A 17054-nucleotide genomic window follows, 5' to 3' on the forward strand; every position below is an offset into this window, starting at 1 on the left:
GTGGGTAAGAGCATTGACTGTTCTTTCAGACAACTTGAATAGATTACCAACACCTACATGGGTATGAAAAACATTTTGTAATCTAGTTCACTGGGGTCTTCTGACCTCTGCAGGCATGGTATCCACAAGGTGCACAGATATATATGCAAGAAGATACTCATACAGATAAAATAAAAATAAACAAATATAAAACAATTGATACTAACATAAAATAAAACAACAGAAAGGAACATACATTGGCTTAAATGAGACTTTTCCCATAGGATGTTATGTGATAATACATGGTCCTCATTGGTGGATTTGATTGGAAATGATTTAGGGTATAGTTATGTTGGAGGATGAGTGTCACCGGGTAAGAACTTAGGCTTCAAAAGACATCTATCATCTCCAATGCTCGCTCTGTCTTTGTCTCTGTCTCTGTTGCTGTCTCTGTCTTTGTCTCTGAGTTTTGCTTGAGTTCTCAATTTTTCTATTCTCATTATATTCCTATGCCATCGTAGGCTCTAACTCTCTGAAATTATAAGACCAATTAAATGGTTTTTATGTCATTTCATTATTTGAGATATTTTATTACAGTATAGAAAGCCTAGTTACCTGCCTATTAAAGATTATTTGTTCCTGGGAATAAACCTAATACACGAGTACAGTTCTATTAATTTCTACATTCCTGACTGAAAATACTCTTTATCTAAATGGAGGGATAAATTTTATAGGTAGAAGTTGTTAGCAATAAATAATATATCCTTAGTGATATAAAATATAAATATACATCAATCTCAAATTTATATCAAGGTGAAGATGCCTTACTCCAGAAGACATGAGAAGAAACAGACATGACTACAGTCCTGGAAATTCTAGTTAGTCATATGGTGGAATGGGCTAGGTGGTTAGGTTAACTTTGATGAGCTAGCTGAGTCTTCCCAACTTAGGTCTAGGCTTTGACATATTAAAAGGCTTCTGCATGGTTATTTGGGGAAAAGCTGGTTAAGGAATAATTACTGCCTTATATTCCATCATTTATATATATATATAATATATATATATATATATATATATATATAACATAACAATCATTTAACCTACCGATTTCTTGCAAGTATATCTACATATTTATGTCATTAATGTATTACTATTATTACTATTGTTATTATTATTGGATTTGTTGATTATTAAATCTATTACTGAAGCAATATGTTTTACTATGATTTATGTTATCTAATTTTTTATATTTACACAATTCTGTCTCTCCATCTCTTTGGAACTAGTGATGATAACTCTTATATTTTTATCTACCTGATAAACACTATTTCTCTTCTCACTTATTTTCAGTTATTTAGACATGGAAAGCACAGCTATCATTTACCACACATTCCTACTGATACAACTTCTCAATCTTCTTCAGCTAACTTGTGCTAGAAACTAACGTCTATGTTAATGTGTTTTTAGGGTGTGGATCAGAATACACAATGAATCATGTCTGAGTTCTGCACTTGCTATTTCTATTTCCTTAAACATTTAGAGCTGCAGTTGATCATAGAATATAGGCAAATATACAAGAAGTTCTTATATTTCTTTGGTATTAATGCTTCCGTGGGGCATTGCAATGTTTTATTTTTACTTTTAATTAAGCACGACTTAAGTAGTTCATCTCTTGGAAATATGTATGCAGAAGACAAAATTTAGAAAATTTCAGTTGATTCTAATTAAAGATGTCTGTTTAAACATCTCAGAGAAGAAAGGGAAAGAGGAGGGAAGAGATATTTGGAGGAAGGAAGAGATTAGGAGAAATAGAGAGAAAGAGACAGAGACAGAGAAAGAGAAAGAGAAAGAGAAAGAGAAAGAGAAAGAGAAAGAGAAAGAGAAGACAGAGACAGGAATAGAGAGAAACTTTGTTAACTAGGCATTACTTCCATGCCTATCAGAACATGTTTAGAGGACATATGAGAAATAAAAATATCTCTCTGCAAGCCCCCATCAAATCTTGAAATTTAAGAAAATTAGATTTGTTAACTGTATTTCCTCTAAGACATAGACTCCTTTGATGGTACAGAAAGAATCTTGATCATGGGTGAAGAAACCTTAGCCCATAGATGTGGGGATGGGCAGAGATAGCAAAGAGCTGCTGAGAAGAAAGGGGGTTGAGAGAGAAATATGAATTATATCATCTCTTAATTAGGTAGAAAATCTACCAAAGAACTTAAGTTTAGAAGGAAAATCCATCATGAGAACAAGACTTCAAATTAAAATTGGTAAAATTACATGGAACAAAAAGTGGCAGGATACTAATTTTACATACATGAACATCTTGTTCATTGATACACTGTCACATAGGCCATCTGGAAAGCACTAGATAGTCCAACTTTGTTCTTGAACTTACAATTCTGTTGTCCAATTTCCCTACTAATGGCACTGCAGTACCATACAACCCAATGTGACAACATTTTAGTATGAGAAGGCTTACAGTATGAACTTACATTATGTCACCTGGGGCAAGATTTATGAATGTATCTATTTTTTGCTATTTATTTTTCATTGCTTATTTCATATATGGTATATATCTGAGTTCATGAAAACCTTTCCCAAATCCAAATGGAAGAGTCAAGAGAAGATGCTAGAGAATATTCCTTAGGTATGGATGGGGAAGTAGAATTATTTCTTCCACAATAAAGCAAAACGAACAAAGGCAGAATAAATACATGGAAACTTGTAGTCTAGGAAAAATTCAGGAGGAGTACTCTCATGAATGAGTGTTGAACTTGTGTGTGTGTATTTGTGCGTGTCTGTGTGTGTGTGTGTGTGTGTGTGTGTAAATTTAACAGTTCTTAAGAAACGTGTTCACTGCAAATGAAATAAAAAATATTTTCTAAATATTATCTGTTCTCCTATGAAAGCCTCTTGATTCCATTTGATTCATATTTTCCCCCTGTAGTCACATCTGTGGTGAACAGTATATCTGCATTTATGTGGTATTTGTTACGGTTATTGCTCTGGAAACTGTAATTTCCAGATTCATGTTCAGCCTTATTCTGGGACTATTACTCAGATTCTCCAAAATCTAAAGAAATATTTTATGTTGCAAGTTGATAATTTGCAAACTTGACTGATAATGCAACGAGTAAGATGGAAATGTTGTTGTGGCAAACAGGAGAAGGCAGTATGTGTGTTGTGTGGGAAGTAGAGTGGGAGGGTATTTTGAAAATATCCCATTCATAGATAGGAGGGTTGTATCTGAAGCTCGATCATAAACCTTGGCTTCTGAGGAGAATTCTAACAATTCTATACATTTTGAGTTAAACCAAATAATCTATTACTTTAAAAATAACAAGGTAAGATGAGTGTCATGACACCCCAGTATCAGCGATTTATAACGTGAGGATGAGACAGTGGCTAATGGAAGTCTTTAGAGAGAGAATAAATGCCAGAGAAGAAGTAGGCTTCACCATTTATGGAGGGAGCACTGACAAATAAATCAAAAGATGGGGTCTGTACTAATGAGTTGAAGGTGACGAAGGCAAATATAAACTTTTATTTTTCAAAGCCTACTTTAATAAGGCTACTCAAATGCTTTAATCTCCCACCAGAGACAGTGGAAAGGAAAGGTTAATAGGGGAAGAGAAGATGAAGAATTAGTTCTTTGGGGGCAATTGCTCTCTTCTCTGTTAGGATAGTATCAGTTTGGTTCAAACGAGTCAGCAGCAGTAGCTAGATCCATTCACAAACATAGTTCAGGAATCATCAATGGAAGTCTGATCCTGAAGAAATAATGGTGAGATTTGGCCAATCATCTTGACTCCATGGAAATGCTGCTGAAACATGTCTAGAAGTTAATTTGGTGCATTTTTCCCTATAAAGACTAGTATGAGCAAAGACCAGCAAAGAGTGGCAAGGCAAACCAGTGCCACCCAGCTCCACCCACTCTCTGTTGTATTATAGTTATACCCCCTCAAACATCAAGTGTTCTCTCAAGCATCTGCTATAGCAAAACGTCACATGCCTTTTCTCCCGGCAGCTTCTGGAAGAACATCGAATGTCTGTTCTCAGCAAAACATCCTCCCACATCTGATTTAGTAAAAACATTCTCTTCTAAGATGGTTTCCAGAAAAACATCACATGACACAACTGAGTCTCCAAAGATACCCGAAATTCCCACTTCAGGCAAATGTAGGAAGAAGCTTTAAACACACACAAAGGCAATTCCAGATTTTGTTATATTAGAAAGTGCAAATATACTACAATGAAGAACTTGGAAGTGAAATTTATTTAGTAATTGAAAGAAAAGGGAATGTTCATGGTATCGAAAATCATGTTCACCTAAAGGATTCTATTATTTCTTGAAAGAGAAAGCCATTTTGTATGAAAGAAATTGCAACAGAGAAAAACGAAAAAGGCTTTGGTTGTCTTCTTTCGTTTTTCAAATTAGTCAATCCCTGTAAATGTCTTCATGCAGGGAAGAGAGTGAAAGAAAGACATGTAGTACTAGTCAGGTGTCAATGCCTTTGTGCAGAGGAGGGGGTACCATAAAGCAACTTGCTTATACTACACATATACAACCATAATGCTACACAGAGACCAATAAGTTGGAGCAAAGTCCTAGAATAGGGTTGCTTATGCAAACAATAAGAAGAAAAGGCAACTATACTGAGTGTGACTAACACCCTTTTCCTTTAACTGAAGAATGAATGATTATAAGAAAGTATAGATAAAATAAAAGAGATGAATTACAGTAGACCTAATAGAAGGATAAGAAAGGGACTTGAAGGAAGGAGCAAAGTTGTAATTTCTATGATTAGGATACACTTTAGAATTTTATTGCTATAAAGAGAAAACATGACCATGGCAACTCTTAGCAAAATATTTAATTGGGCCTGGGCTACACTTTAGAGCTTTAGTACACAGTCATTATGTTGGGAAGCACGGGCACCTGCAGACAGACATGTTGCTACAGCTAAGAATGCTAACTCAGAATGGCAAGCAATGAGAAGAGAGAGGCTGTGATCCTGGCTTGAGCTTCTGAAACCACAAAGTCCACCTGTCAGTAACACACTTTCTACTCCAAAAATGCTATGACTGCTCCAACAAGGCCAACACCTTCCTCCAGCAGGGCCACACACGCAATCCAACAAGGTGAAAACCTCTAATAATAGCATTTCCTTTGAGTCTATTGGAGCCAATTCCATTCAAACCAACACGGGGCACTTAAGTGTGTCCATCAATTATATGCAGTTAAAAGACAAGTAGATAGTGAAGCTTATTTTTCTTTGACATTCCTTCTATATCCTGGTAAGGCTTCTACCTCCCTTGTGGGAGATGACTAGACAGTGTGGGGTTTTATTCATTGTTTCATTGTTTGACAGACTTTGGAGAGAAATATTTATAATAGAAAATTGAGCAAATACTGGGTTGTGCACTGCTTACAATGTCATACACAGAACTACAAAGCCACCTACACGGTGGAAAGTAGGCCTGTTATTAAAGCTTTGACCTAGGACGTTTCTCAAATGAGATATAGATATAACATATGTTCATATAACATACAATCAAATAATATCTATATGATATATGAAATAAATAATTTCCTAGAATTCAGAACCCAAATTCACCACTGTGAAGATAAAATATTCGTTCTTCAATTACAAAAGATAAAAATATGTAAAGAATGAATTCCAATTATTGGAAATAATTATTCTTCTTCTTATTTAAGGAAATTATGTCTAAATTACAGTAATAAAGGGGAAAGGTTCAGTGTTTTCTTGAACTTGCCATTTTATCAATTCATAGCAATTAACATTTTGTACAAAAAGGCCTTGGGAGGCTCATCATTAACTTAGTGTTTTATCACAAAAGTAACATTTAATTAGCAAAGTCTGTTTCCTTTAAAGCAACCAACCTCTTCCGTACTCTAGGTACAAAGTGTCGAGATTGGGTTCCATTTAGTGAGAAATGAATGCTCACATTTATAACCTCACATCCTCAATTTTAATTCTATAGTAAAAATGAAATATTTCAGCTACACTGGCTATACCTGCTGTAAAATCTGTCTTATTAGTTTGGACACTTCTTTAATGCCTTTTTTTTTCTTCTGAAAATCTGCGGGTATGCCTGACTTCATTTCTTCTAATTTTTTCTGCTTTGCATTATGTAAAAAGATATATGAAGTAGTTTTCATAGATTCTTAAGAGATTAGCACAAATTCATGTGGAATCCACTGTTATGGTCTACATGGTCCGAATATTTAGGTTTGAAGGAAAATAGTCATTTTTTCCCTAACTTTCTGGGTTGTCACTAATAGTAGATAACTCACAGCAGCTTCCTTTATTGTCTGTCAGGGAAGCTGCTCTGAGGTGATTAAAATGGCTCACCAAGAACTACTTGCTATCAGTTATACCAATTAAGGTCAAACAAAGAGGACCAGTAGTCCTCATGGAAAACACTGTGAGCACCATAAACTATTATTCATTTGCGGTCATCATGTGGCAGCCTCGCAAGATATCATGAATTATATTTAGACAGTCATCTATAATCAAGTCTCTGAAATCCACATTGTTCTGTCTTCTGTGAATTATCGGGATAAACGGGCTCCGGTGAAACTATTCATGCCATGCTTATGTTCTTTGCTTTCACAAATGCAGAATCAAGCCAAATCCCATCCACTCTATCGCACGGTGCTCTGGAATCCTGGGATAATGAGAGTTGTCTTTCGTAGCCCCACCTGCACAACTGTATTCAGGGCTCCAAAATGTGAAAAAGAAAACCAATCTATTCTGTTTCCTGCTTGTTCTACAACACAGCAACAGACACAGAATAACTGAATTATAGCTTTTCTTTGGAAAACAAAAGAAGACCCACAGAAGTCATTGATCTATGACCTGGTGGCATTCAGCAGAACAGACCACAGCTGTCCAACGGTCTAGAAAGAACTTAAGTCTGTAAAGCTATTTTTTTATTCCTTAGGGATGGCTCTCTGATTTGGAAAATTTGGTTTAAGTGAATATTTTTTCTTCCTATCCTACCTAGTCATATTTAAAACAGAAATTTAAGTGTATATTTTTCACTATACCAACTGGCAAAATCCATCGCTCATTTTTACTTAGCCTTATATTTAAGGGTTCTTTTAGGAGTCATAGAATGTAGTCCTTGGAATCAGGAGTCTTAGCTATTTGGCAACATAATTCTGTAACACCTTGGCAGATGATTTACCCCCAAGTAATTTTAACCAGAAGTATCCACAACACTAGAGTGTGTTCATTCCTCCTCATCCTTGTTGCATTATTATCTCTGTCGCAAGACTCCATGACAAACTACACAGTTGATGTGGCCTGAACAAATTCCCAAGACCTTTGCTTCAATTCTAAATCACTTTGTTCTGTAGAAGCATCTCTCTGGGTCCTAACTACTTACATTTCTTTTAAATTCCACTCTTCGTTACTTCATTTTACTATATGTATTACTTATTAACTTGAGGAACATCCAGGACAGTGCTTGCTCTGCATTCACGGGGATGTTAGTTCAACCCCCAGAACCCACATAATAAAAGCTGAGCATCATGGTGCAAAATTGTCACTCAGTTAGAGGAGGGATAGATATATAGATCCCTGGCACTGTCTGGCCAGAGTATGTAGTGAGTTTCAGGCTAGTCAAATAATCTACATCAAAAACACAAACACAAAACAAAACAATACAGAAAGAAAAACAAAAACTGTGCTCATCACCTTAGAAATGACATCATTGATTGTAATCTGACCTCTACTGGTACATGCACACAGCTGTGTATGCAACTTTTCACACCAGCACTTTCACACACACACACACACACACACACACACACACACACACACACAGAGAGACAGAGAGACAGAGAGACAGAGAGACAGAAAGACAGAGAGAGAGGGGTGGGGGAATGAGGAAGAGAGGGAGGGAAGGAGGGAGGGAGAGAGAGAGAGAGAGAGAGAGAGAGAGAGAGAAAGAGAGAGAGAGAGAAAGAAACAGCAACACTTACTGTTAAAGCTGCTTTCCAAGTACTTCTAAAGCTATGATCCCTCGCTGTCAAATTACTTCGAATGGTATTCTTTAAATATATTTCCATGGTGCCAGCCTGATTTCTTTGTATTGTTATTATCTTCTGCCTAATCATTAAAATCATATCTTATTTTCAAAAGCATTTTATTTCTACATTTACTTCAAATTACTGACTCCTGGGAAAACATCACTAGCTAGTTGCTAACAATTTCAAAAGCCATTTATATTACAAAAAAAAGTGGGTCTTTTCAATTGCATAGTTCCAGTCACCTCTTACCGTCTAAACCAGCTGTATACCACACACATTTCTACTTAATATCTCTAGTAGTTGTAAACTATGGCTCATTTAAAGATTAAGCGTAATATAGATGCTTCCCTACAGACTACTCACAAGTTTTCCTTAAAATCACGGTTTACTTTTCTGTCTAATGATACCAGAGTAGATTCAAAGGACCCGGTGTCACATGATTAGCTATGCAATGAAGAAAATGAGGTTCTTAATGGTAAATTATTTTTAATAAAAATAATGCTAAAGCCAGGGAGAAATGTTTGTACATATTATTTTTTTCATTTATCTATACTCCCAACTTTAAAACTAAACTGCTCTCTACATGCAAAGTCTAACCAAACTGTCATGGGCTGTCAATTGGAAGTTTCACGCCTAGTAAATAGTCATCCTATACCAAATTCTAAAATGCAAATGACAAGTGTGAGTGAAGAATACTGGCCCATTGGCTGCATTACTCGCTACATTCCAATTCCTGTTTCTCAAACAAGTCCGTGCCACTTGCCAGAGTGAAGTACATTTTCATGGAGTGCTAATGTGGAAATATTGTGTAGTCACTTACCACTGAGGCTGGAGTTTTAATTAGGGCATCTTTAATGTTCTTTTTATTACTAACATTTTATCACATATGACACTCTCAAATTAAAGCAAAAGCAATGCTCGGCTGGCTTTGTAATGTCTGCGAAGCTTCACATCTCTCCAACTCGCTAAATATAATAATCATGATTAGTGCTCCGATGATATTTTAAAGAACAAAATTGATTCGGGGATTAAATATGAAAATCTCCTTAAGATTAGTTTTGCTCTGAACTGTAAACCGCATGCTAGTTATAGAGGAAAAAATGGATGACTTAAACAAATTTAAAAGATTAAGTGTCACCCAAGAACTTACTGCTCCTGGACACCCCCAAATAGATACTTTGTTTTGTGTTTATTTCATGCATCTATGGATATGATTTATAACAGTGTCAGTATACTACACACAGTCTCACTTTCTGTTTTTGTTTTTGCATTTCATATCACTTGATAACCTAAAAATCTATAATAGAAATGTGTATATATATCTCATAAAACGCCATCTTTATTCAATTAATCTTCTAATGGATGTGCAGAAATATTACCATTTTTATTGGGATAATATAACTTAATGGGCAAATATTTATACATATCTATGAAGAGTTGGGGTTGAATAGTTTCAAGAGTGTGAGTGCCAATTTTAAAATTATGTCCTTCATCAATCAACTTTTTCTTCTTCAAATGTAAAAATTACTTTATTAAAACATTCCTTCCTCGTTTCCCCAGTGTAGGTGAATGCCAGGTTGTTGAGGTGGGAGTAGGAGCATCTTCATGGAAGCATGGGGTGGGGGAAAGGGGGGGTAAAAGAGGGGGGAAAAAGAACAACATTTGAAATGTAAATACATAAAATATCCAATAAAAAATGAAAAACAAAGCAAAGCAAAAAATCCAACCCTTCTTTCAAGGTGGAATTGCTTTCGATAACGAATGCTACGAGCAAATATTAATACAAAAGACCAAAATCTTGCATCTATAAAGGTAAAAGTAAAATGCCAGATACTCACTAAGCATGTGTTCTAGATGATTTAATAGATTTTCATGTGACTGACCTTCTAAATCAGTCAGTGTTTGTTAAAGTGGCTACCATTCATAGAAGCCTACAGATAGAACATTGTAGGAGGAAGGCCTATTGTACTCTTTCACTTGATTCAAGGGCCTACTGAGATTCAAATGTGTTGGACCTCAAGTATCGTACTCCTAAAATGTTCCTGATAGAACCACTTTGAATTTATGATGAAAATCCTTCAGACTAATGAAATACTAGAAGATGTTATCACTTACTTTCTACAAAAACACTTACTACAATCTTTAGTGAAAAAAATAAAGTTATTTGAGAAAATTAATATTTCATTGGGTGAAAAATTTTAAGAAGTTGATATTTGGATGTAGTATGCGCTGAGGAATTGACTTATTTTACTTTCCCTTAAAATTGAAATTACCTGGAAGTTCTATTAGGCTTGTGCTTTGAGAGGAAAAATACATACAGCTATAATCACTAGACCACCCCCAAGGGGTGAAAGCCTAGTAACAGACCACAAGGAAAGGAAACTGTAATGCATGCTAGCATGATCTATGTCAAGACTGATCTCTGATACATTCTTATGTGGTTGTTAAATAAAAACAGAAGTGTTTATTCTTCATTTCTTTGTAGATAATTAGAATATTTCATAGGAAAATTGCTTGTAGTATAACTGAGCACAAGGGAAATGGGAAGTGTTCCTTGGAAGATAGAATGAATTTTGCATAGGATTTTAGCAAGATATTTCATACCAGGTTAAACTAAATCTGTAACTGAAGAAAGCAGACTAACTAAATCTTAGAAAGAAATGGAGTGACCATTGCTGCATGAGGACCCTCTTCATGGGATGTGGCTTTTAAGGAACTAATTCCAAGATATTTATCAAATAGGAAAGATATGTGGTTTCTGTCATTTTCTTGGCAGCTATCATTTGAACAAACTCTCAGACAAAGCATGCAGCCAAAAGTATAACAGAAGGTATGAAAAATTAACCATCATTAATTCATGAAAAGGTGTATAGTTGAGACTCTTGAAAGTTTCTATTACTGATTTTTTTCTTTTTTATTCCTTCTTTATTAAACTGGGTATTTCTTATTTACATTTCAAATGTTATTCCCATTCCTGATTTCCAGGCCAACATCCCCCAACCGCTCCCCTTCCCTTCTATATGGCTGTTCCCCTCCCCAATCCTCCCCCCATTACCACCCTCCCCCCAACAATCACGTTCACTGGGGGTTCAGTCTTGGCAGGACCCAGGGCTTCCCCTTCCACTGGTGCTCTTACTAGGATATTCATTGCTACCTATGAGGTCAGAGTCCAGGGTCAGTCCATGTATAGTCTTTGGGTAGTGGCTTAGTCCCTGGAAGCTCTGGTTGGTTGGCATTGTTGTTCAATGAAGGGGTCTCAAGCCCCTTCAGCTCTTTCAGTCCTTTCTCTGAGTCCTTCAACGGGGGTCCGTTCTCAGTTCAGTGGTTTGTTAAATGTTTTTATTACTTATTACCATGTAATATGAATATAAATCTATCAAAATATAGATCTATGAAATTTATCAAAACTTGCAGAGAAATATAGAAAATAGAAATTATGCTTTGTAGTTGAAAGAGGTATGAGCATAAATATGTGATAAATATGTAATAAAACCTGTGTAAAGTTAACTGTGGTGTGCTCCTTTGATTCTTAGATATCTTTTGTAGTTACTATTGTGATTTTGAGCATGCCAGCTTTCTCTTTTAAGTGCCCTGTATCAGGTCAGCCATTTGTCTCTAGTTAAGTCATGTTTCATTGTAAACTGTGTGTAACTGGGATATCCCTTACACACTGCACATGACACAAATATGTTTTAATGTAGTTATGTGTTGATGACATAGACAAGACTTCCAGACAATCAGGCGGTTCATAAAGATTTTGGAGACTCAAATGTATTATGGTTTGGATTTGGGTAATAAAAGGATAATAATTCTTTCTCTCTCTTTTTCTATTCTCCTCCTCCTTTTGAAAAAAATGTTCCTTCCTTCCTTCCTTTCTTTCTTCCTTCCTTCCTTCCTTCCTTCTTTCTCTCCTTCTTTCTTCCTTCTTTGTTTTTGAGATAAGGTCATCCTCTCTAGCTCAGGTTTCCCTGGAGCTCACTCTACAGCCTTGGTGAGTCTTGGACATTTCAGTCTTCAAATGCTGTATGAATATCCAAATTGTAATGGATTTGAATTCTTCATGACAACATAAACACATACTTCAACTAAAACACTTATGTCCTACAAAGTCTGTAAGGAGAATAGCTTACATTTTACTGTAGTACATGAACTTATAGGCTTCCTAATGTATGCTTAATAAATGTGTCCCATCTTATCTGGTTGAGTGAAGAAATTTTAAGAGGTTTTGCTCTGTTGATAAGAGGTCTCAGATTGATTTTTGGGGGCGATAGTACTTCCTATCCATCTTTAACCCTGGCTGTAGTGAAAGTGTATCTTCTGCTACATGTTCTTACTATAATGCACTGCATGTACCTACCTAAATTTTGAGTGAACTGAGTGTGGACTAATTGGCTCACTAAAGGACTATGAACTTTCCACCAGTTTTCTTTTCAAAATGAATATTTTGGGATATTTTAAATATTTTTAATTTTTAAAAAATTATCACTTTTGAGATTATAGTATATTTGGATTATTGTCCCCCTTCTACCTCCTCCACACACACTCCACAAATACTCATTCCATACTCTATATCACTATGGCCTATTTATCTTTTTATTGCTAACCACATCCACATTTCTAAATACATAAATTTTAAGTTGCTTATCTCATGTATTTTGCCACAATAATAGAAAACTGGTTAAATATTTTTTATAAAACATTTTGTATAGGTCTCTGAGAAACTGGAATTTAGTTTCACTACATTAAACATTATTTAAGAGAAAATATCTACATGAGTGCAAATAAGTAACTTCTTACCTTTTTCTCATTTTTTGCTTAAAGAAAATATTATAATTTTAACTCTTTTTATCTATAAGCTTTATTTTTCTCTCTACATAGTTTGTGCTTTAAAAGTGCTTTTAAGTGTTATTCCCTTTCCCCCACAGCTTCTATGAGGATGATAAAAAAGAAAAGAAAGTGCTCTTAAATAAGATAAACTGCAACATACAGAGAAAAACTCTTTAGAAAAAATAAATTTTAGGCATCTGTTTTTGTGTTTCTGTTACGTTTACATCTATAGATGGTATATTAGAGTTTTCTATTTTATTTTACTTTGTTTTATGCACAACCATTTTTTCCTGTAATATTTATATTGGCCACAGATAGTACAAAACATTTTTGTTGAGGTGTCTAAATTCTTTAGGAACTTTATGTCTGCCTTTCATTCTGCAATATAGTGTCCCTGCAACATGTACTTTTGGTTAGTGAAGATTCAATAGAGAGACAAATTGTCAACATTTTGAAGTTGCATCGCCTCAGCTCAAAGTGCTGAACATGCTTTGAATTCCATACAGTGATATACTGTATCTCTCCCGAACTGTCAGGGTGGAGGAACGGAGTGAGGTACAGTTATAAACATATCACACACAGACATTTACTCAGACAAATAGAGATGCAGTTGTGTGTCGTTTGAAAACTCAGCTGCTTATGCGCTTGGAATATAGCTGGCAATCGAATGCATTTGTAACGTGGAATTTGGAAGACATATAAACAATCTAAAAACAAAATAATATCAAGGATAATAGCTATTATTGTTATTATTATTATTTCAATGAATTGACTTAGTCATATTAAGAAGAGCATAATAGTTAAAAAAGAATCCTCCATTTTAGAGGCTTTTACAGCATACTTCTATCATCCAGTTCACATATTTTTCTGAAGATATATTCAGATTTTTAAGACCTATTTTAATTTGTTGAACATTCTAGGGATGGAAGAATAATTTCACAATGGCACAATCATGTTTTTTTAATATATAATATGTATATAAATAATTCATCCATTATACCTACCTGCAGTATAAAATGCAAACTCAATGCAATGTCAGTGTATAATTCCACATCTGTCCATGACAGAGAGCTTTATACTTTCTCTGCCACTGTAAATCAATACAAGACAAAAAAAACAGATGAAGCAAGAGTGTTTCTATTATGAATGGAACAGAGAAAAGGTTTACGGGGTTACAGGAAGTGAACTGAATGATAGCCGTGGATTTCTTCCTATAAACAAGTTCTTGATCATAGAACAGAACAGAAAAAATATAGTCTTGTTAGATATACTGGCTTCAATATCTAGAAAATAAAAATTTTATATTTTGATAGACATAAAAGGTTGCAATAAGTGCTTTCCTGTTTTTGAAAAAAAAAATTGCACATGCCCATTGTGGCATATAAAGGACATCTTTGTTTAGACATTAAGTGACTGATCTAAAGTTGCAGAGTGCTGAGAGTTACACCATGTGTAGTCAACTAGGATGCTGTCGTGGTTTTAATGAAAGTGATCCCATAAGCTCATAGGTGTGACATTATTTTAAAGGATTAGTATGAATAGCCTTGTTGGAGGATGTATGTCACTGGAAGTGGACTTTGAGCCTTAGAAACTCAAGGCAGGCTCAGTGGCTCCCTCTGTCTTCCTGCTGCCTGAGGATCTATTTATAGAACAAACAACTAATTTCCTAGCACCCTGTCTGCCTGCATGTCACCATGCTTCAGATGATGATGACAAGCGACAAGGAAACTTCTGAACTGCTAAGGCAGCCCCAGTTAAGTGTTTTCTTTGTAAGAGTTGTTGTAACCATGGTGTCTTCTTACAGCAATAGAAACCCTAACTAAAACAAATGACAAATTATTTAATCATGCCTGAGAGCAAGACATACAACCCAGAAAAAAAAAATTTGTAGTAGGACTCTTGTAATTAGAGAGGAATAGACTACTGTAGAACCATCCTTCAGAAAGACTTAAAAGCAAAGCTAAGATAATATAGATGACATGCTATTATATTTACTGATGCTAGTACAAAACTAAGTATCTTGAAGAAACGTAAATATCTGGTTTTAAATAATGCAATCCACTTGGAACCCCATAAGAACAACAATACCAATCAACCAGAGCTCCCAGAGACTAAACCACTACCCAAAGACTATATGCATGGACAGACCCATGGCTCCAGCTGCATATGTAGCAGAGAATGGCCTTGTTGGTCACCAATGGGAGGAGAAGCCCTTGGTCCTGCCAAGGCTGGACCTCCCAATATAAGGGAATGTCGGGGCAGGGAGATGGGAAAGGGGTGTGGTGGGGGAGAGGGAACACCCTTATAGAAGAAGGGGAGGGGGGTGGGATAGGAGGTTTTGGGATGGGAAATTGGGAAATGGAATAACATTTAAAATGTAAATAAAAAATATCCAAAAAAATGCAATCCACAATATGTACTGTAGTTCATACATTTACTAGGTCTGTGAAGCAGAAAGGTGACACGGTTTTAGAAGAAAACACATGGTATACAGAGCAGAATTAGATTCTCAATATGTCCTTTTGTTATTAGAAATGATATACATGTAAAACATAAATATGAAAATGAGAGGGCTGGAGAGATGGCTCAGTGGTTAAGAGCACTGACTGCTCCTCCAGAGGTCCCGAGTTCAAATCCCAGCAACCACATGGTGGCTCACAAACATCTGTAATGAGATCTGACACCCTCTTCTGGTGTGTCTGAGACAGTTACAGTGTATTTACATATAATGTAAATTTAAAAAAAAACAATAAAAAAAGAAAGAAAAAATAATACTCAATTTCACGTGGAAGAACAAGCAAACAGAAAACCAGGATATTTAAAACAATCCTGAACAATAAGAAAAACTTCTACAGGTATCACCATCCCTGATTGCAAGCTGTACTACAGTGCTATAGTAATAAAAACCACATGGTATTAGCATAAAAAGAGGTTGATCAATGGAATTGATTCAAAGACCCGGAATTTAACCCACACACCTATGGACACTTGTTCTTTTGACAAAGAAGCAAAACTTATACAATGGAAAAAATAAAGTATGTTCAACAAAAAAAATGAGATAGCTCACTACAGTAAAGATAATTATCAATAAATCTAAGAGAAATTTCCAGAACAGAACCCCTTAATATTATGTGAAAAAATAAATGCTAAAATATTGCAAAGGTTTTTTTTATATTAATGGTAAAACTATAGAAATAAACAAAGGTACTACTTAGAGGATATGGAAGGGTAAAAAGTTGTTGTCCTAGGGATCTATTTAAATACAAAAGATTCTAATCAATCAATGTTTTATTACCATTCATGAAAGGAAGGAATAAAAACAAGATATGAGAAAAAATAGATGTTCTTACCTTTACCATAAATTATAAGCACAATATAATAAGAATGGGTAGAGTACATTGGGTCTATGAAACTTGACAGCTTAGCTTGCATGCTCTGTTGAGGTACATGTTCTGAACCTCATGACTAATTGAAAACTGCTGCTACCTGCCATTGCTCAGCTCACACAAGAGTATCACAGGACATGTTGCTCAACAACAGATCAGAATTCAAATATCAACACGTGGTTACTGTTGATTACATACTGGTTTTCACACCATCCACTTTACTGCCTCATAAATCGGGAAAAAGTGGTAAGGTGTGTGACAGGAAATTCAGTCAAAGCTTTCTGCATTTTCCAAATATCTTTCCAAACTAAACAAATATATCTTGCAAATACTCAAAGCAACATTCAGAAAACATAAATTCTCGCAGTCCTCACAATAACCCCAGATTATCGACATACTGAAAGCAGAGGGTTTAACATGCTACTTAACACAGGGAAGCTTTATAACTCACATCTCATGCTTTTTGTATTTTGTTTTCCCTCGCAAAAGCTGAAATGTCAATATTCAAAGCTAAAATCAAAATAACTTTTGAAATTCAAAGTTTAAAAGTAAGTATCTTTCAAATAACATTCAGAACAACTGAACACTTTTATTTTTGTGAGAAAAAGCTAGCAGCCTGCACATTACAAATGTCTATTGAAGAAAGTCATGTATGGAGGCACATGCCTTTAATCCCAACACTCAGAAGGCAGGGGCAGAGGCAGGGGCAGGGGCAAGGGGAAAGGCAGGAGCAGGGGCAAGGGGACACGCAGGGGCAGGGGCAGGGGCAGGGGCAGGGGCAGGGGCAGGGGCAGGGG

At 35.5% G+C, this 17054-nt stretch overlaps 1 protein-coding gene across 13 annotated transcripts in view; it reads left to right on the forward strand.

Annotated features, from left to right (window-relative positions):
* Mgat4c (MGAT4 family, member C) overlaps positions 1 to 17054 on the forward strand; it is a 764987-nt gene that overhangs the window by 510464 nt on the left and 237469 nt on the right. The window lies entirely within an intron of this gene.

This window comes from Rattus norvegicus, chromosome 7, assembly GCF_036323735.1.
Source record: "Rattus norvegicus strain BN/NHsdMcwi chromosome 7, GRCr8, whole genome shotgun sequence".
Lineage (NCBI taxonomy): Eukaryota > Metazoa > Chordata > Mammalia > Rodentia > Muridae > Rattus > Rattus norvegicus.